We start from the raw sequence: 26,866 nt of genomic DNA on the forward strand, positions 1-26,866 counted from the left end.
TTTTCCAGTGTTTCCCTCAGTCCTACCAGGCAAATGTCGGGATGGTGCCTACTAAAATAGGCCCTGGCCAAATCCTTTCCCAAATCCTTTCCATGTTGTTGTTAGATATTTAGTATAAAATAGCTTCTGAGCTGCATCTGGTGATTGTTAAATAAATAAATAAATAAATGTAATTCCCTCGTCAATCTGCTATAGCCTATAAGTTTATGTCTGACTTCCGAGATTTTCACAAACATTCGTACTAGAGTAACAATGAAAAATAATCATTGTTTTATTACAATTCAACGTATTGCTTTAAAAGATTGAAAAAAAATGCAATCTTTGTATGGGACGCTCAAAAATCACTTAATTTGTTAATGTACCTCTTGCTTCCGCCTTTGCTACCCCTACAAAAACTTCTTTGAAATGGAACAGAAATGTTGAAAATGTATTTTCTATTCATTTACTACATACGTAATAATCTGTTACCACCTATGATCTAAAGAAGAAGAAAATGTCGATAGTCAGAAGTTAAAATAAAGTTATATAGCCTAAATTCTTCTCAAATACTACGTACTTAATGTTTAATTCATAAAACATGTGCTCCATCCATCATGATGGTGAATTTTAGAGAGAAATATGGCATTTAGGTCATGAAATCTTGTTTAACTTTAGAGTATACTATAAGAAAGCCATTTAGATAGAAAAATCATGAAAATGTAAAAAGCCAAAACTTCCGTTTTTTGCCTACAAACCCGGCTTTTTATGTTTAAAAAAAGTCAATTCAAAAAAGCCGGCTATTTCGCATCTCTAATCACAAACAATGTTTCATAAGCACCAAGGAAAAAGTACGATTTATCGACATGATACTTTTTTTTCTCACATAAGTTACTCATATTTGGCAGGGGCATACCTTAAAAAAAAAAAAAAAAAAAAAAAAAAGAAAAGAAAAGAAAGAAAGAAAGAACTAGCAAGGGGCACGGAATACATATAAAATACGCAAATTTCGCCTAAAGTTATAAAATCTAAAAAGAAAAAATTAAGTTTTGGAGAAGGAATCGGACCCCTTTATAAATACGCCCCTATTATATGGGAACAAACAAACTGACGCACACACAAAAGAATTTTCGTCTTAAATGTCCATGGTGATTTTCTCGTTGGAATAGTTAACGATTTAAAAACCTTATGTTACGAAGATAAGAAAGCAGAATTCCTCCTTTACCCGTTCAAAACGGGATTTTTCCTAATCATCATCTGCATGAAACACTCGTTTTCATACTGTGCTGTACATACATTTGCATCTTATTGTATTATGATTATCTTCTATAATTGAAATAACACAACAGAGGCTGGATTTTACTTATTTTCACTTTAAATTAATTTATTTCGGAATTTGATTTAAATGAACGATTTTTATTTAAAAAATCAAGTGATTTAAATCAGACTGATTTAAATCAATCGACCCTGGTGTCAACAGTGGTAATAAATGTTAATGTTAATTAATGTTAATAACACAAAAAACTGAAGATAGTGTTGTGCAAAAGGACATACGCCATTGTGTGCCCCTGAGGATAGGTGTTCCCACCGTCACACTCGAAATATTAAGAGACAAGACTTGAGTGAGGAACAAAGTAATAGTTCATTTACAAAAACTTAAATATTTTTAATACAACATGGAAATTATAATTTTCAATTTATTTTGGTTTGAGTAAATGAGCACCAACTTCAAGAGTGAAGAATGTATGACTATTTAGATAGTGGACAAACAACGAAATTTTAACACATTGGTATGGTAAGGCGGAGACCCGGGTTCAATTCTCGATCCAGTCGTGCAGTTTGTCACTGGTTTGTATATCAAACACAAGCCAGCTCCTGTTTTAGGATTTAGGTTTTAGATTTCTGGGCTGTCGGCATCTAAGGCCATATAGCCCGTCACGTCTTGAGGGATGACGTCCCTCGGCGAGCACGCAATCCGGGGAAAGGGAGGGAAGGAAGAGGCCTGGGACCTATAAGTTAGGTACCACTCCGGCATTTGCCTGGTGTGAATGAAGAAAACCCAAGAAAACCTCATTCAGGGTGGCTGGCCTTAAGAAGCGTGTTACACTTTTTCGACCGAGTGCCCCCACCGAGAATCGAACTCGGGACCGCTCGCACCGAAGGCGAGAGCGTTAGCGACTACGCTACGCGGGGCCATTAGCTCCTGTCTTAATACAGTAAAAGTTCGTGTAGCATGTGAGCAGTGATGAGTTTCTCAACAAAGCCAACTTGCAGAGCGTAGGATTTGGTTAATATCCTAATAATAAATAATGCCATAGACACATGTCGCTACCTACGGTATAGGATGTTAAACTATACAGGGAATTCGCCTATTTAAAACTACTGTTACGATTTCATTCATTAGTTTAGCGTCCCTTGTAGTAGTGAGGGTACAGCTTAACGTGGACCTACAGCTTAACGTAGAATCCAAACAAGGCAAGCTCCCGCCGGGAATCGAAGATGGATCTCCCATGCCAAAGTCCTGTGCGCGAACCGCTTAGCCACAAAGGAGCTCTTGTAACCGATTTAATTGCAATTTAAAACCTGTATTGTTCTGAATTTAATTATTTCAAAATAAGAAAAGGAGCAACCAGTAATTAAATTTGAGCAGTAATATTTGTGTAACTGTATATTTAGCCACCTAATAACCTAATTGTGTCTATGTGGTACGATTTAAGGCTCTTCCCTAAGCTCACCCTTACTTTTATTTATTTGTTTTCTTAAATATTAGTAAATAATTTGAAAACAATGAAGAATACCAGAAATTTAGGAAGTCAGCCAGACAGTACCTTAAAAGAAAAAAAAAACTATTTTATGATGTCCCAAAGCAGAACAACAGGCGACAATGTCGCAGCGGGCTGCAGAATGATTGGCTAACCTCTAGACGAAAATTACTGCTTCAGAAAAGATCATTTAGTCCGTAAATATAAATTACGGTTGCAGAGGTATTTCTTTCCCCGTAAATAAAGCACGATTTGGAACAATACAACGTTTGATAGTAATAATATATCAATAAACTTGAGAGGCGCGAAATATATATATATATATATATATATATTTGATTGGTTACTTATTCAGCTATTACACAGCCCTATAAGTTCCTTGTGTATTTCTCCATAAATAAAGCGCCTATAAGTAACAAAAAAAAATAAATAAATAAATAAATAAATAAAAATAAAAAAATAAAAATGTATGCGCATGAAAATTTTGTTATAGTTTTACTATGCCATTACTAAAATACCAGCAGAAAGTGTTTGGATTTTTCGTAACTCGTCCCAGAAAGTAGAAAAACCGTTCTGCTTTGGGGGTATCATGTAATAGTCGTTTTGAAGACCTTTTGTCTAGTGCACTGGTCGAGAAACTTATGAAACTACCGTACCGTTTTTAAATTTTACTGTGACCTACCAACCAAACGAACTACCAACGTTTGCCATCAGCGGCCCCTGTCGTTAGCGTCAGCTGAATGGAAGAATCAAAATTAGCCAACCGGAGTGCTAACGCGATTTGGTTCCCGATCGACGGTTTGGCGATTACTGGTCTAATGTATAAATTTGTGTGCTCAACAACCATGAGATCATAACTGCAACCCAAATAAACTGATTTATAAGAAAAGGTCTTAAAAGGGTTACTAGTTCATTTCATAGCGTTTCATAGATACTGCCTGTCTCACTTTCTGCATTTTTCATCCTTGATTGTTTTTTAAGTTATTTTTAATAAAATTCGCAAAAGTGGGAGGTGAGCTAATTACTACAGTCACTCTCATTTTGTTCAAGGACGCACAACAAAAATATTTAACACATCTTTTGGGACCGCATAATTTTCATGTGTTGTTCTTTGACGATGCAGAGGCGCAAAGGTTCGAACAAAACTACCAGTATTAAGTCAAAGAAAAGTGTGAAAAGCTCTTCCCTTACGTATTATTTGAACAAATTCTATTTGTCGTATATAATTATTGCACGTATTAATTTATACATATCTTAGGAAAAAAAAGAGGTAGGGTTGATAACGATAATTTTGCTAAAAATTTCCCAAAAGCTTTCTTTGAGACTTTCCAATGCTTTAAGTTAAAATCAGCTTGAGGGAAAAGTTGAATTCACATCTTAAGGACAGAAGAAAAAAAAAAAGTTCATCTTCCCTAAAAACAATGTTCCTTCCAGACATAAGTTACTAATCCCACCCCCTGGCTTTCACGAACCACCCTCCTCTTTCCCGGGACCGCAGACAAACTGCTGATACATGTCACTTTTGTAAATGGCACAAAATATCAAAAGAACAATCGTCTGTGTCCTTCCTTCGGTCAACCTTGAATTTTAAAAAATCCGGTTCCTTCAGAGTTTCCGATATGGATTTCGGAGCACATTTTCAAATTTACTGCGTTGGTGCATTACCATTTTCTGGAGACGACGTTTGTCTTTTGTTAGTTCTATAGTCAGTCGATAATAATTGTTGGGATTTAATTGCACATGCTAACAGGCATTTCTGCTTATTTTATCATTTATTTGTGCTGTTGTACAGTCCCATTGTGGATTCAGCGAACATTCATTTAAACACTAAAATCTCATCTGGATTTTAATTTTCTTTCTTTAAGAGCTTGTGTAGGTCGTATTTTTCCAGGGTTGGCAAAAACGATCTTTTTAAAAAAGAAAAAGAAAAAAAACTGTTTTTTGGTTTAAACCCGTTTTTTGTTTGTTTATTTAAATAATTTGCTCTATGTATTTATATCACAAATGGATAGAAATAAGTTTGTTTCGTCTTGGTGTTATTATGCAACAACCGGGTTATGCTGGAAGAGGCCACATACGCTTCAAGCGGAATCCAAACCGCTTCTCCGAGAGCAACTGTCAATTTGAACTCGAAACCGGAACTAATTGGCCACAAATGCGATACGTCTGCCAACTCACGAAGGACTCCTAATAAAATTACGTTGTACTGATCTTTACATACTTGTTAATATAATTGTCAACAGTCATTTCAGAAGGACAAAAAGGTAAAGCACCTGCACAAGTGAAACCATTATACTAAATTACATATTGACAATTTCAAAGCACTACAGAGTACAGAAGAACTAATTTAGTCCAAGTAAGTTCACTACGACTTTTATTAGTGCAAGTTAAAGAAATACAACGACTTAATTTGTGTATCAGTAAGAAAAGTGAACGAAGATACGAATTATTTGAATCTACTTTGGCTTTGACCCATTTACACATAAACAGATACCAAAGATATTTCTGATTTCAATAAATGCCTCTCGTGGGGTTTGTATGACCCCCCCCCCCCGGCAAAAAACAAGTACTGCATTTCGATGCTTTTTATCAATAGTAAACATTATTAAAACGAAGCAATATTTAGAATTTTTCTTTGTTTGCAACTACATGACAATAATAATGAACTATAACAAATCACAAAAGAAACATTCATAAACTTATAAAAAACGAAAGTTGCTTTTGTAGTATAATCTCTTTGAGTAATGTATGGGGAATGTAGATCTGAATATAATACGAATAACATACGGGAGCGAAACGTGATAACCCACAAATATGTATTCGTATTCGTCACGATTTTACGAACACACACTTTTACGAACATTTTTCGTTTTTTCGGTATAAAGCTTTTTAACAGCTGGTTCAAACCAGCCATCGATGTATTTTTCTATTAAATATATACAGTGTGACGTACCGTCACATATTAGCCAGAAATTTATACCCCGCCGTTTCTTTTTGCATTCATAAACTTTAATAGAAATTCTGTATTTAATTTTTGCGTTCGGTTTAACTTTTGCGGGCCTTCTAATTTCTCTAGTTTCTTTCTTTAGGGTTGCTCAATCGCTGCACGAAGCAATAGATAGTGGGTTGTAAGCTATGCATTCGTTTTTTTATTAAAAACGTGGGAAAGCGAATCGTGTTTTTCGTATTTTCTCGAAAAGGTGAAAATAACGCGCAATCCTCTTTGTACTGAACAACTGGTTTTTATAAGTGGAGGTGCTTTTCTCCATCTGTTCAATTTTAAGCAAGTTTAAAATAAATTTAGACGTTCCATGTCTGTGAAACGTAGAACAAAAAGGTTGTATACCCAGAAATTATCCATTCTTCATCTGGTCTAGTGGACGTTTGTGAAAATCAGTCCAGGTAGGCCATGACGGGATTGTAATTTAATTTGTGAATCGGTGAAACAGCTAGGAATTGTACAGATCTGATTTACCTTCGATTGACATATTAGTGCACCATATCATAAAAATATATATATCGTATAAATGCCTGACAGCAAATGAATAGTGTAAGTTAAGAATTCGTGTTTTGCAGATTTTACGTATTGAAACATGGCAGTTATATTGTGTATATTAATAGGCGTAATGATAAGTGTTACCATGTGCGAGTAAGTTTAATTGCCGAACTGCTAGCCATGTAGGAAGTTGCTGTCAGTGGTCGCTCCTTAGTAGGGCGACCAAAATTAAGCAAAATGCCTTAACATCTTGAATTGCCTCTAGTGCTCCCACGATGTCAACAATGCGCTCTTGTAGGTAGAATTCCGAAATCATAACAATTAAGTTTTGTTCTCTAAGCTGAATTAAATAGTAACCAATACCATCTGAGTGTCTTCAATATTTATATGCATGTGTTAAGTTAGTATATCAATGTCATTTCTTCCTGCGTTATCGCGTTTATTTAGTAAATTCTCATGTTTATATTCTGAAATGTATCCCATATTTGAAATCAGATATGTTATATTATATTGACCGAATTAATGCGCAGTTATATTCTCTTCACAAGATATTAAACTTGTTTTCTCTTCCCCCAAGAGAGGGCTGTTTTAGAAATTTTGTTTTCCTTAGTTAGAGAACAGATAGTTGTGTTGTCTTAGAGTAATAAAGTAATGACGTTGTAGGACCTGTCAATAACCCCTTATAAATTGAAATATAGGATAATAATATAGACACTTAACAATTGAAATATGAAGTACAATCCTTGCCGCTTCGAGTTTACTGTTTCATCGCCGATACTAATAATTATTGGAAGTGTTTCAACCTTCATTGATCAGAACCAGCATTCCTGTTAGCTGTTATTAATGATATTACATCAAATTTTGGCATCCTCAATAAACATTAGCCAATGTCTATGCAGAGAAAGTAAAATTTGTTACGTGGGTGTGCCAATCTTATAATGCATATGCCATTATTTACTTTACGCTAGTTAAGCATATTGAAGTGTAGCTATCCCTACCAAAAAAAAAAAAAAAAAAAAAAAAAAAACCTTTTGTAGAATGATGGATAGGTAAATTGCTAGTATAATTATGCATGGGTTCAATTGATAGTAGTGAGTGTTCTCTAATAAATGACAGTGTGGTTTAGTAATTGAGTGAAATAAGCTTTTTATGTGTAGGCACCAGTTACTCCATTTATTTTCGTTGTGACTGTTAGTTTGTTTGTGTAGCCCCATTGTAAGTTTACGTCGACGTATTAGAAATACTACGAATCTTGTATATGATGTTTAGTCCCTGAGTAGATTAGAGCGCAGCTGTATGCGCCTCTTTGTTATAATTCATGGTAATTGTGAAATACTTCGTTTAAAATATATTGAGTTTGGGGCTCTTCGCTTCAAAGATGCAAGGGATACCATATTTTATGGTTTATTTGGATATGGTGCTTGTTTTTTTATAATATGCTTCACTCAATACCATCATGAGAGTATCCATCGTAACAGTATATGATCTGACAGGTTGATTTTCATCTAAATAATTGAGATAGGCTAAAATAAATTCATATCAAGGGGTAGTCTACCTAAAATAAAATAAATGTAAGTCATCTAATATCTGCTGAGTATGTCTAAGCGAGTGATAGGCCACCTTTTTCAAATTGATAGGCCACGTAACTATACTTCCTCTGGATTTCAACATTTTGCCTCCATACATTTGTCCAAAAAAAAAATTCGTAACTGGTCAGAGGTCGAGTACATATTAGATAGTAGAAATTATAGTGAGTTGCTTTCTTGACATTTGATAAGTTCTATCAATACAACAGAAGTTTTAGAAACTAACGTTAGTAGTCCAAAATAGTTTATACGCTAACTACATATGAGGTAACTTATTTCTCATGAGCCGTTTATGAAAACAAAATTAGTTTACAGTTGTAGTTCAACCCGACATTTTTTTTTCTTTCCGCCTTCGTGGTAGGGACAGCTGAGTAACAATTGAAGGATTAATGTTATAGGTTCATAATATTTCATTTATACTGCGTGTGAAAAAAAAAAGGGTTTAAGATATTTCACTATTTAGTAGCTATTTTTGATTTCTGCGCTCATTGAAGAGGGCAATCTTAAAAAAAAATCAAGGTTATTTTCGGCAAGTGCAGTGCAGCTCATTCTCTTGCCTACTTGAGATCGGTAATTTTGTGAGTTTATATGACTATTTAGAAATGAGATCCCTGTTTGTATTATAGGAACATTGAATGCTTTAAGATAGTACTAGTTTCGTAAGCCCAGAACATACGAAACGTGTAAGTTATCATTGACTTCCATACATGGAACTTCGATGCGTCGTCGTAACTGCCATCTATGATAAATAAAAATAATGTGAACTGCTTGTTTGACATATTTTGTCTGTTGCCATAAATTGTATTATAATTGTTATTAAAAGATTTATTATTGGTGAGATTTAATACGAGTCGTCAGGCAATCCTCGTTAAGTTAATATCAGTGGATAGTAAAGATCTGTAAATCATCAGTTCTGTTAGCATTGAGTGCAAGCTGAATCCGAGTGCAAGTGAATCCAGTACCACATAGTAAATTTATCAGTGAATTTATTAAGTCAGGCCTACCTTATGAATTTAGTGCAAGTGCGTGTTACACCGCCTTCTGCCTCGTAGATCTTTATATCGACTAATGTGTAACAGCAACTCATAAGATTATTTACCAGTAATGCAGTATATTCATCGAACAACCATGTTCAAAACATCAATACATTTAAGGACCCGAACTATTCAGCTAAAGGTGTTTGTTCTCCGATTCAAAGGATAGTAACTCAATCTGACTATAATCGTTTGACCAATTTATGATAAGGAGATTTAAATTGTGTGAGCATTAATTTCGAGGACATATTACTGCTATACTGCTGAAACTTATACACGCTATACTGCTATTACTTTTACTATTAAAATAACTACTTCCAAACTAAGGTACTCTTTATTTACGGACACGGGTACATGCACACAAACTTCAAAAGTACTTTACTAAATTTTATCCCCATGCTACTAAATAATATTCTTCACAGTACTTCTAACAAGTCCACTTGCATACTCCAACTTCATTCTTGCTCCCACGAACTCTTTGACTCATGCCAAAGCCGGCCATCCTCATACTCATCACAGACTATTGACAGTAGTGTCACACTCTTCACAGACTACTTGCTATACCACATTCTCCACAGATTACTCACTATTTAACTCTTCCACATTCTTCACAGATTATTTCCTATTACACTCTTTCACATTCTTCACAGATTATTTCCTATTACACTCTTTCACATTCTTCACAGATTATTCACTATTACACTCTTCCCCCGGTTTTTTTTTTTTTTTTTTTTTTTTTTTTTTTTTTTACAATGACAATCTATTAGGTGGTCTCCTGATCCTTCCGGATCTTCTTGGTAGCTGCCAATCTTGCTGCTCTGCTGATGTTCTGCCATCTTCTGGGTGTTGTCTTGGTAGGTGTTGATCTTGCTCTCTGACTGATGTTCTGTCACTTTCTGAATTTATGTTTGGACTTCTAGGTAGTTGTACGTGTTGTATATCTTCCACTGCTGCGTTTGTGAGCGGGTTTTTCCGGCAAAGAAACCATATATCCTCCTGACATTTTCTTGGCATGTTATCTTCTTGGTCTCCCTTTGCTTGCGGAAAAATTATTTGATGTCGATGGCACTTCCGTATTTTTCCTTGTATTCTTACCAAAAACACGACTGGGCTCATCTGCCTGACCAGTTCACCTTTGATAAACTTAGGAAAACGATCGCGATAGTTCTTCACCCAGACCACTTCATTCTTTGCTTGTTGCTCCACTTCTTTCCTGTCTTTCTTGCCGCGTTCAAACACTCCCTTCTGTACAACATTAAACATTGTGCGTGGTTGAAAATTTAACATCAATTCCGCTGGTGGTTTCCCTGTTGCCTTACTCGGTGTGAAACGAAGCATGTATAATATTTCTTTCAGCTTATGCTCTCCTAATCTACGGTTCCATGTATATTTATTGTCTAAAAACTGTTTTCTTAAAAGCTGCTTTACTGTCTGCACGGCTTTTTCAGCGATTCCATTGCTTTCTGGGTTGTATGGTGGGGTTAGCACTGCCTTGATATCTCTTTCCTTTAGGTATGTCGTGAACTCAAATGATGTGAAAGGAGGTCCGTTATCTGATACTAAAGTCTTTGGATACCCGAAAATTTGAAAAAACTCGTCTAACTTTTGTTTAGTTTCAGATGCTGTCGTTGAATTTACATTCCACACTTGGATCCATTTTGAATAACTGTCCACTAACAGCAAAAATTTAGATCCCACACAATCAAAGTGATCTACATGCACTCTTCCCATCGGTTGTGCTTCTGCTTTCCAACTACTATATTGCTTTTTCGAGTTATTCCTATGCATGCTATTACACGTTTCACAAAATTCGCTCATTTTTTTGATATCACGGTCTAAACCTGGCCACCAAACTGCTTCCTTAGCTACAGCCAGCATTCTCCAAGCCCCTAGGTGATTCCTGTGTAGCTGTTCCAGATATTTCTTCCTTAGCTTATGTGGGAGTACAATTTTGCCTTCCATAATCACACATTTGTTCACAACTGAAAGTCTTTGCTTGTTGTTAAAGAATGTTCTTAACTCTGTAGTATTATGTTCTTCCTTCAACTTCCTGGGCCAGCCTTTTATTATCCATTCTCTCACCTGACATAATAGTCGGTCTTCTTCCGATGCCTCCATGACTTCTTGGAGCGTTAATGGTGCCAACATTATTTGGCTTATGAACTCTTTTTCGTCTATTTTTACATCCACTGGTGCCTCATTAATCGGTAGTCTGGATAGGAAATCTGCTACTTCCACTTGCTTACTATAAAGGATTTTGAAGTCGTACGAAGACAAGAACAGCATCCATCGTTGGAGTCTTGGTGAAGCTGCGTCTGGAATAGCCTTTTCTCCGAATATGATCTTGACTGGCATAGAATCTGTAATAATTGTAAAACGTCTACCGAACAAATATTTATGAAATTTCTTTACTCCGTGTATTATCGCTAATGCTTCTCTTTCGAACTGGGCATAGTTACGTTCTGCATTGCTCAATGTTGCTGACGTACACGCTACCGTCTTCAACTTGTTATTCACTTTGTTACACAGCATAGCGCCGATTCCATCCTGTGATGCATCAGTAATGAGTACCACCTCCTCCTTCTCATCAAATGGGTGTAGTATTTCCGCCTTCTTTAGCAGTTTTTTCGCATGTGTAAATTCTTGTGCATGTCGTTCTTCCCAACACCATATGGCTCCTTTTCTTAGTAATGCATACAACGACGGAATTTTTGACGCTAAGCCAGGTAGTTGTCTATGGTAAAATGAAAGCATGCCTAGGAAGGCCTTCAGTTGCGTTACATTCGTCGGTTCGGGACATTTCATGATCGCTTCCACCTTATCTTCCATTGGTTTAATTCCTTCTGGACTAATATGATGTCCCAAATACTCTATTTCCTGTTTGAAGAAAACACACTTGTCTCCCCGCAGTCTGATATTCAGATCCTTGAATTTTTGTAGGAGTATCCGTGTCTTTTCGTAACAATCATACGTATCTTTTCCCCATATTATCACATCATCCAAGAAACATGCAGCCCACGGTAAATCTTGCAACACTGACTCCATAAACTTTTGAAAAATTTGTGCTGCACAGCTCAACCCAAATGCTAGTCTTTTGTGTTGGTATAAGCCCCAAGGTGTGTTCAGCGTCATGTATTTTAATGAATTTTCATGGATCAACAATTGTTGGTACGCCTGCTTTAAATCACACAATACGAAACAATTGGCACCCTTCAACTTGTTCATTAAGTCTTCAATGCGTGGTAGTGGGTACGATACTTTTTCCAGAACTTTGTTTACCGTCACGCGAAAGTCCCAGCATAACCTGATGCTTCCATCTTTTTTTCTCGCTAATACCAGTGGCGTCGCCCAATCGGAATAATCCACTTGCGTCAAAATTCCTTGTTGCACTAACTTGTCTAACTCATCTTTCACTTGTGGTTTCAAACTTACCGGTATTTCGTATGCCTTCTTGAAAATTGGTACCACTTCTTCTTTCACTGGTAATACTACTTTGTACCCTTTAACTGGTGTGTTTAAGTCTCCCTCGAACACTTCTTTGAACTCATCTTTGATTTTACTTGCTAAGTTATCAGCTACAGTTGCGTCATCTGTTCCTATCGAAGCAATATTACTACTAAACTGTTCTTTCCAACAAGGCCAAAGTATATTGATCCATGAACGTCCCACAATTGGTTGGTTTAGTTTAGCATCCAGTACATATAATGGTAACTGCCACTTACTACTTTTCCACTGCACTTCCACCATTATTTTACCTTTAGTGTCTAACGGTCTACCATCGGCATTGCATAATTTAATGGTATCCGATACCACTTGTTGCTATACTGCTGAAACTTATACACGCTATACTGCTATTACTTTTACTATTAAAATAACTACTTCCAAACTAAGGTACTCTTTATTTACGGACACGGGTACATGCACACAAACTTCAAAAGTACTTTACTAAATTTTATCCCCATGCTACTAAATAATATTCTTCACAGTACTTCTAACAAGTCCACTTGCATACTCCAACTTCATTCTTGCTCCCACGAACTCTTAGACTCATGCCAAAGCCGGCCATCCTCATACTCATCACAGACTATTGACAGTAGTGTCACACTCTTCACAGACTACTTGCTATACCACATTCTCCACAGATTACTCACTATTTAACTCTTCCACATTCTTCACAGATTATTTCCTATTACACTCTTTCACATTCTTCACAGACTATTCACTATTACACTCTCACATTCTTCACAGATTATTCACTATTACAATTACTTTGTTTCGAACTAATTCACAAAGGAAAACCTCAATGTGGATTAATTTCTTCAAGTGCAAATAATAACTTACCAGTATTACTGCACATAGATATGTTGGGTAAAATATTGACTAACGAACTGGAAAGACTCTTCGTGAGGTACTAAATAACTGTGATATTACACGAGGTAATATCAAAGACTAATATTCATGTTATGTGCATTTATTAACTTTTAACTTTTTTTCTTTTTTTTATTTTCACCTTTTTAAATACTAAACTCGGTTTTAAATAATTGTTCATTTAAAGACTGTTCTATATTGTCTACATATTAGTATAATTTAACCATGAATCATTAAGCATTCTAAACATGGTGTGTCAAGTGTTTTATATTCCATAACTACTCGAATATCTAATATCTAGCGTGTAACATAAATGATGCTACTTTTACTGTTGTTTATAGTAAGATTTGTAACCATTCCAAGAAGTTACATATATATTTCACCATACTCAATATTCATACCAGTCAAGACTGAGTATAGAGGATTTTTATTGTCTCTCATATTATAACTTGTGCTTATGTAATAATATATAACTGAATGATAAATAAAGGTTTGAATAACTGCGTTCGCAAAGCTAAAATTAATCAGTATATTAAGTACGAACTGTGATAATTTGGATTTTTGCTGCGATATTCAAATATACGCATATTCTATTATTGTGTTGTGATATTGCCAATACATATCGTCTTCAAGTATTTTTTTATATGCATTTTTATATTGGAATGCTGTAGAGTAGTATGCTTATAATAGAAATAAAAGGAAAGATGGTATTCATGTATTTAATTCGTAACTTCTTGAATTTTTTTTTTTTAAATTATGATTAGAATAAGGGTACATATATGTATAAATATTTTCTAATATAAGGTTAAGAATCAACAGAACAAAGCTTAGAGAATAAAACTTCATATATTTACATAAACATAAGGTAATAATATAACATTATTTTCAGGTATATTAGAAGAAATGATATTTATTTTCTCAATCGTATACTTTGCGTAAATGATAATTGTTCTTTTATGAAAGTAACCTCGAACATGTGTGTTTATAAATAATTGATGACAGATGTGATGTTGACACAAAAGACAAAATGCAAGTAAGGAATAATTAATATCGACACAGTAAATAACGTTCTCTCAAGTTAGAGAGTGAACAAGGCTCTTTAAAGTTGCCGAAAAGTACTTATTCAGTAATTAAGCAAGTAAATTTAAGTTTAGATTTCGACGTACTTTCGGGGATCTTTCCCTTCCTCTCCAACTATCCTTTCCTTCATGCCTTATCCCTAGTCTTCCTCTCTTTCCTTCATCTTTTCCCCCTTTTTCTCCATCTTTTTTTGCTTTCTACCTCTCTTTATCATTTACTATTAGATTCTTTTAGTGTAATCTTTTCCCCTCTCCTATTTTCTTTCTTATACCTACCTTCCTTTTTGAAACCACCTCCATTCTCACGGATTTGCTTGTGAGTATGCTAAGTATGCGGTCAACAAAATTTAAAATTATCTTCGGATGAAGTTCGCCTGTGTCACAACCAGAGTAACACCAGGCTAGCAAGCAAACCGGAGCGAGATTGGAGGGGACGGAGCGTTTCAACAGCATATATGAGAATCAAGAACATGTAGAGAAACCGGCATCATGTCCGTATTCCCTTATGGTAGCAAGGGGAAACTAGGCCTGAGCTGCCGTTTCTTCAAGTAGGGTAAACGCGCCAGTATTCATCTATGTAGCACTTACAAAAAAGCAAACTACAGCTTTTCAGAAACAAAAATCAAAAGCAAATCTGCCTCAGACGTTCTGCTCTGATAAATCGTATGGGGAAAAAGTACTTAATTTTCAGAGGTGAGGTCTATCACGCATCTATCAGATAACCAAGAAAGTTGGTGCGGTTTTTGAGAACTGTTACTTTTGTCGCGTTAGTGTGATCAAATTGATTCTCATGATGTCATATGTTTATGACGCTTCACATGACATTTCCTTTAAAACCTTATTTAGTAGAGAGTTGTTCAGTTCATCGCACGTTTTGCTATCGGTTTTGTAAGAAGTGAAATCTTCGACAGAACATGTGGTTGGAAAGAGAAATTTTGAGGCCTATTTTGCTTTACGAGTACAAATTAAGAAACAAACCGGCAGAGGCCGCTAGAAGAATATGTTTCGCGTTTGGAGAGACGTCAGTGAGTGAACGGATATGTGAAGTGCACGTTTCGCTTCTTTTTTTAAAAATAATAAATAAATAAATAAATAAAAGCTAAAGCTATATGTAAGTGAAACGTTCCTACTTATTTTCTGATGTGATAACTTGTTTCTTTCAATTTATGAATGCATATAGGGTATTGTTAAAGTGCAGGCCATAAAACTGCGGGGCTACTAATTTTCATATGCAATGATGAAAAATGCTTTATTAAAGAGTTATTAATTCAATCTAGCAGCTAATAAGTGTTACGTATGTGTTGCTGGATCTTCGTTCCTTCTAATTATGCACTATGAAGACACGCACTACTAATTGTAATTAGAAATTCTGTACTTAATCTGTATTTATACACATGGGTACGATGGAATGTAGTGCCAACACTGTTCTCACATCAGAAAGAAGTCGCAGCGCTACAAGAGTTCCGTAGCTGATAAGGGAATGTGAGACGAGGAACTAAAAACGAAATAAAATCTTTTACGTTTTACATTTTACGATTATGCCGCCTAGACTAAACGAGACGGTAATGATGAGAAATTAATGAAATGGTAGAATGAAGAAAATGGGAGAAAACGGGATAACACCGAGCAAACCCACGCACATGCTGTTTGTCCACCACAAAGCTCACTTGGCACGAGCTGGGATCAAACCACGGACCCCATGCACCAGAGGTGAACTCTCTACCACTGAACGACGAGGAAGTGTGGCGTGTTTTTCAGTTAAAAGCAGCAGCGCTAAAAAGTACAGAAAGGAAAGTGAAAGCGCCATAACAATGTTTTGGAAAGACAAACAACGAGTGTATTAGATCAAGATTGAAGTGGCCAGTGGGCAACAATGTTTTCAGGGGTTTCATCAAGCGTATGGTGATAGGTGTTGCGGCATCGTGCGGGGGCGCGATGGGTTTCGTGAACGCAGGGATGCCGCTCAAAATAGCTCTCGTTCGGGACAAACCCTAACGGACAACAACACAATTCAGCCTGCTGCAAACGGATCGCAGATGAACTGCGTGTGAGTTAACACGGAGGTAGGCGTGTGCCACAAAAGAGCGCTACACATTCTGTACTACTTTCTAGGGTTCCGCAAAACTGCAGCGCGCTGGATAGCACATCAAATCACCAAAATGAAACAATTCGTTACGCAGTTGCAAAGGAACTGCTAAATCGCTAGTGCAGGAAGAGTGAAGACATTCTTAAAAGATTGTCACTATGGATGAAACCTCGGCTCGGTTGTATGAACCACGGTTGAAGCGGCAATCCAATGAATGGAAATACTCTGGTTCTCCTCGCCCAAAGAACATGCGACCTGGATAAGATGGTGGTGTGAATGTAAGATTTATAGTGGCTTACGATATCCATTCGGTTGTTGTGCACCATACTGTATCTCATGGGAAGACGGCCAATGCAGGGTACGACCACAATTCCTTGTGACAACACCTTTACCCTACATTCTGGAGAAATCGACGGCACGTTCAGAGACGGACTTCCATCATTCTTCAAGATAATGTACGGCGCCATATGTCTAATACTGTGACGGAGCTCGCATCACTGGCAGTTACTAGTACATTCACTGCATTTACCTGCCCGTGCGATTACGATCTTTACCTCAAATTGAAAGAACCACTTAAGAGGGAAGAACTACGAAGAAGAGAACCCATCATCAGTGCCCTACGGGACATGGACAAAGATGAACACGCTGATGGTGTACGACGCCTACCACACGTGTGGCAGAAGGGGAAAGGCGATTGTATTGAAGGAATATAACGCCAGGTCTCTAAAACTGTTAGGCGTAGAATCTTGAAATTATGTATGAATATTTTCCTTCCGCCACCATAGAAGGAAAGATGGAAGGGAAGCGAGGAATAGGAAGAAGAAGAACAGTTGATCGATGATTTGAAAGATAGGAGAAAATATTGGGAGTTAAAAGAGGAAGCTGAAGATCGACAAAAGTGGAAGAAACGTTTCCAGGCCAAAATCTAAAATTGAAAAAAAAAAAAAATAAAATAAAATAAAATAAAATAAAATTCCTCACTAGTCCCAGGACCTGCCAAAAGGCAGAATATTTAATAATAATAATTTTCCTTCCACCCTAAGCTACAGATACGACATGAATTTGCGAAATGTGAATCCTACTCTCCAGATCTCTGAAAACATTAGGCGTAGAAAATTTAAATTTTGTATCTTGCACCCCATGCTGCAGATAAAATGATGTTATTACGGAACGCTTATCGTAATAGGAGTTGTTGGGCTTTTTCTTCTTCTTCATTCAACAGATCTCCAAAATTACTACTAGTAGAATCTTGATGTTTTTTTTTTTTTAATCTGATTTAAACTACTCGCTGAGCAAAACCATACGTTTATTGTCAATAATATTAACATGTAACAGTTTTGCCAACTATCCACTTTGGCTTCATCACACACTACTTTGTTTGTGCCTGTTGAAGCCAATGTGGATAGTTGATGAAACTGTTGCACGTTAGTATTGTGACGCTGAGTTCAAAAATATGGTTACATTGCTCTTTATTGAAGGAATTGAGAAGGCTATTTTGGATTAATATGCATTATAAAAGACATTTTCTCTCTCTTGACTTGCTACAAGCTAGCAACAGAAACAGGAAATACGTAAAACTTTCTGAAAGTGACTAATGTTGCTTTTGCTGCGCAATTTTGTAGGAAGTTTACTTGTTGAAGATTACTCATAAGTCATCCTACAGGATACATAATCATGATTTTGGCAACGTGACACCGCATTAATATGTTGAAATTGGTTATACAGATATGAATCTGTAGATAAGTCTAGAGATCACGCTATTGAATTCTTCCGGCTGTGACAGTACACGTATGTACATGTGTGTCACGCCACGTATTTTGGGTGCGGCAGTCTCTAAGAGCCAATCAAAATGCAAAAGAGCAATAAGTTTCCATATTTGTGGAGATGATAAAACGGATGTACTGACGGATGTGAGGCTTGGGTGTGACCCTCGAGAATAATATAAAAGAACCTCAAGGTCTCAAACGGATGGAGAAGTTCACAAGTTCCGGTGCAAAGGTGCAGAGGTTCGAGACGTCGGTTGTGACCGGACAGAATCATCGTCAAAGTTTCTAAGAGTTACAAGAATACTACCATAAGGTATGTATAATCTCTTGTTGCATCATAAAATTCAAGTTTAGAGATGTCATGCGGTACTTCAAAATGAATTGTGTACCTACCATAAAACTTTCAAGATTACGAACTGTTGTCACATACTTGTATTTCATCTTCCGTTTCTTCTAACTTAATATTTCAATCTCTAGCCTGTCAATCAATATATATATATAAGTTAAGGTATCAATCTATCAAATGAACTATCAGATATTCCATTACTTTTGTTGAATCACTAAATCAAATGTTGTTATATATTACCATTTTAGTTATGTAATAAACTTACTTTTTATAAATAATGTTGTCATTCCCCTAGATTAAACCACTTTTCCCATGAAAATCATGGTGTAATTCAAGTATATTTCTTTGTGACATCCGCTACAGAATTAGCGTGAGCAGATCTCTATATTATGGTGGAATAAAACGAGCTAAATGATTAAAATTGGAGTCTGCACATCGTCACAAATGGGGGCTCGTCCAAAGCTTTTCTTCTTTCTTTTTCATTTTTCGGGACGAAAAATTTTGTGGTGCTGCTATGACATCTTTCCTTTTCTATTTTGTGTCTTATGTTAGGTTTTGATACTATTTTCATAGTGCATGTTAATTTAAGTGAATTATGTAAATTGTCGCATTACTGCAATTGTGTTCTAATGGAAATTAATGATCTGATTATATTGCTCATAGTGAAATACCCCCCCATTATTTTTTTTGATTTGAGTAACAAAAAAATAGTGAAAACAGTAATTCGAAATGTCTTCCCATTGGTTCCCCTTTTTCAAACCTAAGAAATCCCCACCAAAAATTCATGAATGGTATATTGCAAAATCGGGGGAAGCAAGTTGCAAATATTGCAGAAAAATTCTTGCTGAGAACGCCGCGCTTACGCAGGCTTTGCGCTCCGAAGTATGTCCCCTGGCAAAAGAAGCAACAGATCTGCCCGTGCAGCAAGCCAGTTTCCCAGTAGCCAGTTCGCCTACTTTACTTGAACCGCGGTTAAACCATCCACAGCAGTATAGTTTACCGGATCCTGTGGATAGGCAACCGATAACACAAACGCAGCGTTATAAAGAAAATTTAGCTAAGTTTGAAGAAACTTGTAATAAAATGCCATCCTTGACTCCTTTGGACAGTACACAGTATAAACCAGTGGTCGCGAAACGCACAATTTTCCTTAAGCCAGAACAACTTACTAACCCTTCTAATGAAGGTGCAGTTAGTTCCTCTGAAGAATCTCCTGGCAATATGACGAGTGATTTTGAGTTCGATCCCAAGTTGGCGTCAACACCTGTAAAGAAAGAAGAACAGCAGCAAATAGTTGAGGATTAAGTTTATTTTGCATTTGATATACCACCTCACGTGAAAAAACCCCTGGAAGGTAAACTCCCAGAAAATTCACCACCTGAATCAAGTAAATGTAATTCAGAAGACGAAATTAAACAATTGGCAAAGAAGGAGCTCTATCAGGAAAAGACTGCACGTGACGTACTAACACCGAGTCCTTTCTCATATGACTCAGGTGAAGAACTCAAAGAGTTTATAAATGAAGAACCGTGTATTGAAAATCTAAGTTTTCCTACATATCCGCAAGTTGCTTCTCACCCTCCTCAAATGAAATATTCCCCCACTGTCGATAACGCACTTGAATTTTTGTTATATAATAATATTAGGCAAGAAATTTTAAATAATCATGAAGTGAAACTCCCTCAGAGGATTCATTACCCTTGGACGAGAATAAGGCAATAGAAGTTAATTCACCCCCTCCGGAAGAACCCTAAGTAGAAAATAGACAAAACCTTGATGAATCAAGTGCAAGAGAAGAAAATGGAGATCGAGTAGCCAGTGTACCGGTATTGAAATTGCCGAAATTTAAAGGAAGTCCTAAAAAATCTATTACTAGATTCCTTGATGAATATCAGACCATAGTCGAGAAATATGATCATAATTTGGCAAACTAATTGAAGAAATATGTGTCTACTTCTCCAGAAGGTTGGCCTCTATTTGTTAGAACTGCTTGTTACGCTTATAATACTGCGAGACACGAACACCATCCTTATTCTCCTTTTGAATTGGTGTTTGGTAGAAAGGCTGTATTAGGTATCGAAGTCGAGACACCATGTCGAACCCTGTATGGGAAACTCGTGAAAAAGAATCTTAGTCGTATAAGAAAACTAGTTCAAAAGACCTTAATTAGTCAGCAGTAAAAACAAAAGCCAAAAAAAAAAAAAAAAAAAATGATAAGTGTAGGAAAGCCCATACGTAAAAGGAAAATGATTTAGTCTTCATTAGAAATTTGGCAACTAAGCCGGGGTTATTTCATAAATGTAAACGAGGAAGATCAGCCAAAGAAAGTTAATGTTGAACGAATGAAATTATAGTTCTCTAGTTCCAAACCTGATCGATTTTGTTAGATCATCCCACACTGCATAGTCAAATTAAAAATGTTATTTTAATAAGTTATCGCGATAGGCGTAGGAACTTCTAACGTGAAATTCAATGTTGATGCAGGCTTTCTGAAAGAAATGTTATGTTAATACATAAATAAACCAATCAATAAATAAATAAGTAAATAGGTACCTAACCAATTAAGTAAATATATCTATGTGTATAGGAAGAAATAAATAGAGAAAAGAGTAGTATAGAGAAGTACAAGATAGTTTAAATCCATATATGGTCGGAAACCCTGCCACAAAAGAATAAAAAGAAAAGAGAATAAGAAGAATATATGTATATATATATACAACTAAGGAAACAGTTTGATTCCTTGCGTAGGTATTATATTCCTGGTGTTGACAGACAGACCGATGGCCAGACAGACAGACAGACAAAACAAAAAACACCAAGTGAAAAGAAAAAAGAGAAGTGGTTAGAAAAACAAAAGTTATTTTTATTTGCTAAAGGTAAAACTTCCGTTAGAAGAATTGAGAATCGCATTAATGAGAATATAATTACAAAGAGAGAATAATAATTAAAAAAAAGGATACGCCTTTGTATTTTGTAGGTAAAGATAGGCTCTTGCCTTCGCAGCCTCATTTGAGCTTAGTTAACCACTTGCCTTGACTGGCAAGATGGAAAAAATAAATGTCATGAAAGTTTTTCGAATTATTTTTGCAGTTCAAGGAGTATGTAACAAACTAGATTTAATATGAGTGAAAACGATAAATATTAGAAGGTTTGGACCCCGCGCGTTGGAAAATATCTTACTCTTAAGCCAGGTCGAGTATAAATAAAGTTGATTGACTAAAGTTGAATGGATCTGCTAAGGTTAAGTAGGTTTACGTGTTCTTTCTGGTGTTCCCTTGGAACTCAATAATGTGAAATACAGTCAACCCAAATTAAAATCAATCGACAGAGTGTACTGCTAAATCATGGAAGACAATGATTCTATAATAATAGAGGCCGTGGTATAGGAGGTCATTATAATAATAAAAGCCAGCCGTGATAGACAGATTAACAATAAGGATAGAACTCTCAAGATGTAAGACCTATAGATAAAACTCAAAAATAAGCGAGCATTGGTATTTTTTTTATCTTATTCATTGTATTTCTTTCAATTTTATTTTCTTTCCTTTTACTGTTTACATTTCTGCGCAGGTAATTAGTAGTTAGAAGAGATAGCTAAGGAAATAAAAATATATAAAAGGGACTGATATAATAATTTATATTCCCTTATATCATAAGATAACCAATCATGAATCACTGTGTGCTTCGTCCTCGTATAGCAGAAAGGTGTACGTTTCCATATTTCTATTAGTATTATTTTACTCTAAAGCATTAGATAATGAAGCAGTGAGAACGATGAAATTGTCATTTGAAAACAAAAACAAAGACAAGAAAAGAACACGAGCGACAACAATCTTAATTTTGTATAATCATGTTTTGCTTCCTTTTACAGATAAAAGTCTCTATTAATTGCCATTGGTCGTAAGTAATTACGTCTTGTTTTGTTTGTATTGTTGCAATGCAACATTATAGTATATTCTATATAAAGTATTATAGTTACATACATTATTGTATTACAAATATTGCAGATGGATGACGATTCACAATTCACCGTTTGCGTAAGCACTATAAGTAGCCCCGAAATACCTGTGTACCCCCTCTTTATTTTTTTTCATTGGCATGAATGTAGGTATAGTATTCTGTTACGAAGCTAGGACGACTTCTTTCCCCTTTACTTTTTTTTCCGGTCTATTTCCGGCCTGATCCTGCAACGTTCTGTACCCTTTTTAAAGGTCTCCCTCTCCAATCAAGTATATGTTTTGTTATGTATTTCATATTTATTAAATAAAATATTGTTATATACTTCATATTTGTTAAATCAAATATTGTTTCTTTTCTCAACGTTCTTACTTAATGACAGTATTATCTGCTATTATGTAATAATGTTCTTTTGCATAGTTTCTGCATTCCGGAAGTAAGTTATCTACTTCCTTACTCAACTGTTATCAGCACACACTCTTAGTTCTACTATTGGAATTAGGTCAAGTTGAATAGCAGCAACCTTACCCATAAGTTTTCATGCAATACTAATAATGCTAATACTAATAATAATAATAATAATAATAACAGTGATTTGTACTGTCATCTAAGTTAAATAGTAATACTAATGAGCATATATAAGCTATTCACTTTTCGATTCCTCGTCTAAATTACCATCGATCCCCACTTACTTAAATTCGTTACATTTAATTGAAGAATGTACATGGTACATAACAATTGCCCTCATTACTCTTCCTATAACAATTATTGTATAAAACAAGTATTACTTCCTATAACAAATATTATTTGAATACCTTCTTCTAGTACCACTACTTCCATTGTGACTACTTGCATAGCTTCCTGTGCGTATTTCTTGTGCGCTCAATATTGGATACGCTCCCTCCTTGTATTAGTGAGACTTTCTAATCATTGTAACTACCATTTATTATTGCAAAGAATTTTATTTTTCTTTGCTCCAAATACTTTTTTCTTTTAATTTTGTTTCCTTACTATAAGTTCATTTTTTTACTATTTGCTATATCTATATAAATTTTTATCAACATTGCGTTAGGAAATTCTGCTTATACTATGGTGTATCATATCAGTCTTTTAGTTAAATGAAGAATTACCTTATTATTTATTTATTAGTTATTTAAATCTTTTAATTGAAAATGGTAAATTATAAATTAATCGTGTTCTATTCTATTTTCATGGATCTAATTGACTTCTGAGTGTGAGTTCTGTTCCTTGAAAAATGGAAGAATGCCTAAGAAGAGTAAAATTTGTAATTTGTAAAATTGGAAATAATTTGGAAATCCTTACTGTACTTCGGACATCAGACTACAACTTCAGGAAGTAATTGTCTTTAATGGTGTATAGTGGTGTATTTAATTCAAAACGTGGCATTACATTCAAGTGTTAGAGTATTATACTATGTCAGAATATAGTTTCTAAGTTTCTACTTACCACTGGACACTTTTCCCATGGTAATCCATAGGTAGGATGCTGAAGTAAATCACGCCGACGCGATTATAATATTTCCAAAATGATTTAAGTCCCAAACTACCCGTAGTATTAAACGCACTTTTATATTTTAGTAAGAATTGTTGTACTTGCATTCAATATGCATTTCTTATTTAAACAACATTCACACAAACACCTACATTACGATCACTTCGCGACTCTCAAGAATAAGAGTAACTATGATGTGCATGTCAATCCGCGAATTACCAACGTTTGACTACGTGGTCACAAGCTTTGCATAATACAAAATATCCGGCATCCACCCATCCGCTATTGGAAATAATTAATAGACCAAAAAGAATTGAGACACCTATTACTTTCCTTATATGATGTATGGTGTCATCCTTAGAACATTAACTCGAATAAGGAGTATCCAACTCGACACTTTATTTGTGAATTATGAACACTCAATAACACTCACAATTAAGCCCCTGATTCTTGTGGGTTCCAACAGTAAAAACAAAAAGGAATATAGCATTACTTCTTATTCAGTTGGAAATTTTGTAAACGTTTTCCTAGCTGAATTGGCACACGCTTCCTGTCTATGCAAATTGTAGACAGTAAACAGGAAATGCCTGCGGTTTTACCTAATCTAAGATTGCGAATAATCGCCTGTGGCAATATACTTTAATGCCAGCGAGAAGTTAGTAAAATGTGAATGATTAAAATTCTCTAATTGGCTAAATTCGGTATACCTGATAAACGCCCACAACCTTTAGCGGAAGCAAGAACCACTAGGTGTGGAGGTTCCAAATCTAACTAAGTATTGGTTCGATTCTCCGAAGTTCCCGAAAAACAACAAAGGATCCTTTTCCTTCCTCGCTCCTTTGAATACACCTGTACACTTTTTAAAACGCACAAAAAAAAAAAAAAAAAAGGAGAAAGGAAAGAGAGGATTATTCAATATTTTGGAGGATTACTTAAAACGAAACAGGGTTCCAATAAATTTTAAATTCATGACATGTAGACTCAAGGCAACGGCTACGAGTAAATTCAATATTGAACTATTATTTGTTTGTTTTGTCACGCTTAAAATAATATAACCTATAGTAAAGAGATAAATTAAAATTTAAGATCATAATATCAACAGTTTGACGGTAGTTCTTCCTTGAATCTACATGAACTTAAATATTGGGAATTCATTATAATAAATTAACAAATCAATGGTAGTCAATAATAGTAATTCAACCCTTGTTGATATCTCGAATCCTTATGTAACCAAATCTCTACGAGCTATGTAACTGTAGAGATCTCTATTTAAACCCCATTAATAGTTGACGTTACTAATTAGTCATTACCAATTACTTGGGGTGACTAAATTGTAATCATTCATTTATCCTTGTAAACAACGAAGCACGGCTGTCTTGCTATGTAATTACCCCAAATTATGTATTGGCATATCTTCTTTTCCATTCATCTTAGGTGCCAATCTCTTAATCAATGGTTTATGTTCTCTTATTTCATTCAATCACTTCATAAGCACAATATTGAAATTAAAATATGTGTATAATGTAATGAAATAATGCAAACTATTGTGCTCCTGAGTATATTACATTGTTACTAATTATAACAATACTATTTCTTACTTGTGTAGTGTTAAATTTCTAATGGGACCCTATTTCGTTGAGTATGAGATGGTACACATCTCACTAGATTGTAGTATTTAACGTACGTAACCGTATATTAATACTTATTTTTATTAAAGTTCAGAATTTGCCATTAGTGAATCTATTGTACTAAAGAAACTGAATTGAATCTAAGATAGTGTGCTGAACATTACAAAATCACCGTTAGAATGATAAACCGAACGGTTCTCTGTTATTGTCCAGTAGTCTAATTCACTCTCTGTCATTACTTTATTCTCTGTCCTTTTTGCATATATTACAATTCCAATAAAATGTGGATGTTTGTCATTAAGGTTTTTATGCAAGATTTTTTTTTTTTTTAAATAATGAATCTTTAGAACTGAGGACTGTTAGTTGTTAATGAACATTATGTAGGTTGTTCTCCTGTTGCATTCTTGCAATCGTAGCATTTATGATAATTGAGAAAATTGACTTTTTCTCTTAATGTAGCATGTTCAATATGTCATTGACTTTTCAACCTTAGTGTAGTATTTCATTCGAGTGACTTCTTGCAAATTTTAGCACATTGAAATGTTCTTGATCTTTAACTTTGTTATAGTACATTAGTTATATGATGTGTCAAACTAAAATATTCTTGTTAGTAGAAGTTACTCATTCATAATCACCTGTATCTCCATTTAGCTGAGTTATGTGAAGGAACAGAGACACCATTTTGTTATAAACGTTCTCTGTATTATTGTTAAGGAAAGACGAAATGCGACTATGCAGACAACAGACTCATAAGTATACATAACCTATGCTTTCTTCACTTTGCGAAAACTTTTTTTTTTTCAATATAATTTTTTTTACGAGGGTCACTCGGAAAGTAAGGATATCTGTATTCCAGCTTCACCGCTCGCTTCTTGATGATTTTCGAGGTCGAAAATTATGAAGCAGTGGGAATGTGACGCTGAGTTCAAAAATATGGTTACATTGCTCTTTATTGAAGGAATTGAGAAGGCTATTTTAGATTAATATGCATTATAAAAGACATTTTCTCTCTCTTGACTTGCTACAAGCTAGCAACAGAAACAGGAAATACGTAAAACTTTCTGAAAGTGACTAATGTTGCTTTTGCTGCGCAATTTTGTAGGAAGTTTACTTGTTGAAGATTACTCATAAGTCATCCTACAGGATACATAATCATGATTTTGGCAACGTGACACCGCATTAATATGTTGAAATTGGTTATACAGATATGAATCTGTAGATAAGTCTAGAGATCACGCTATTGAATTCTTCCGGCTGTGACAGTACACGT

The 26,866-nt window shown here is 35.2% G+C and overlaps 1 protein-coding gene and 1 non-coding gene across 4 annotated transcripts in view; both read right to left on the minus strand.

Moving 5' to 3' along the window:
* The window catches only part of LOC145690788 (uncharacterized), a 192,823-nt gene that overhangs the window by 148,993 nt on the left and 16,964 nt on the right, over window positions 1-26,866 (minus strand). The gene's annotated exons all lie outside the window — the stretch shown is intronic.
* Window positions 2,097-2,170, minus strand: TRNAR-UCG (transfer RNA arginine (anticodon UCG)). Its single transcript has one exon. It is a non-coding gene; the product is annotated as a tRNA-Arg (tRNA).

This window comes from Thermobia domestica, chromosome 7 (assembly GCF_964235325.1).
Source record: "Thermobia domestica chromosome 7, izTheDome1.hap1.1, whole genome shotgun sequence".
Taxonomy (NCBI): domain Eukaryota; kingdom Metazoa; phylum Arthropoda; class Insecta; order Zygentoma; family Lepismatidae; genus Thermobia; species Thermobia domestica.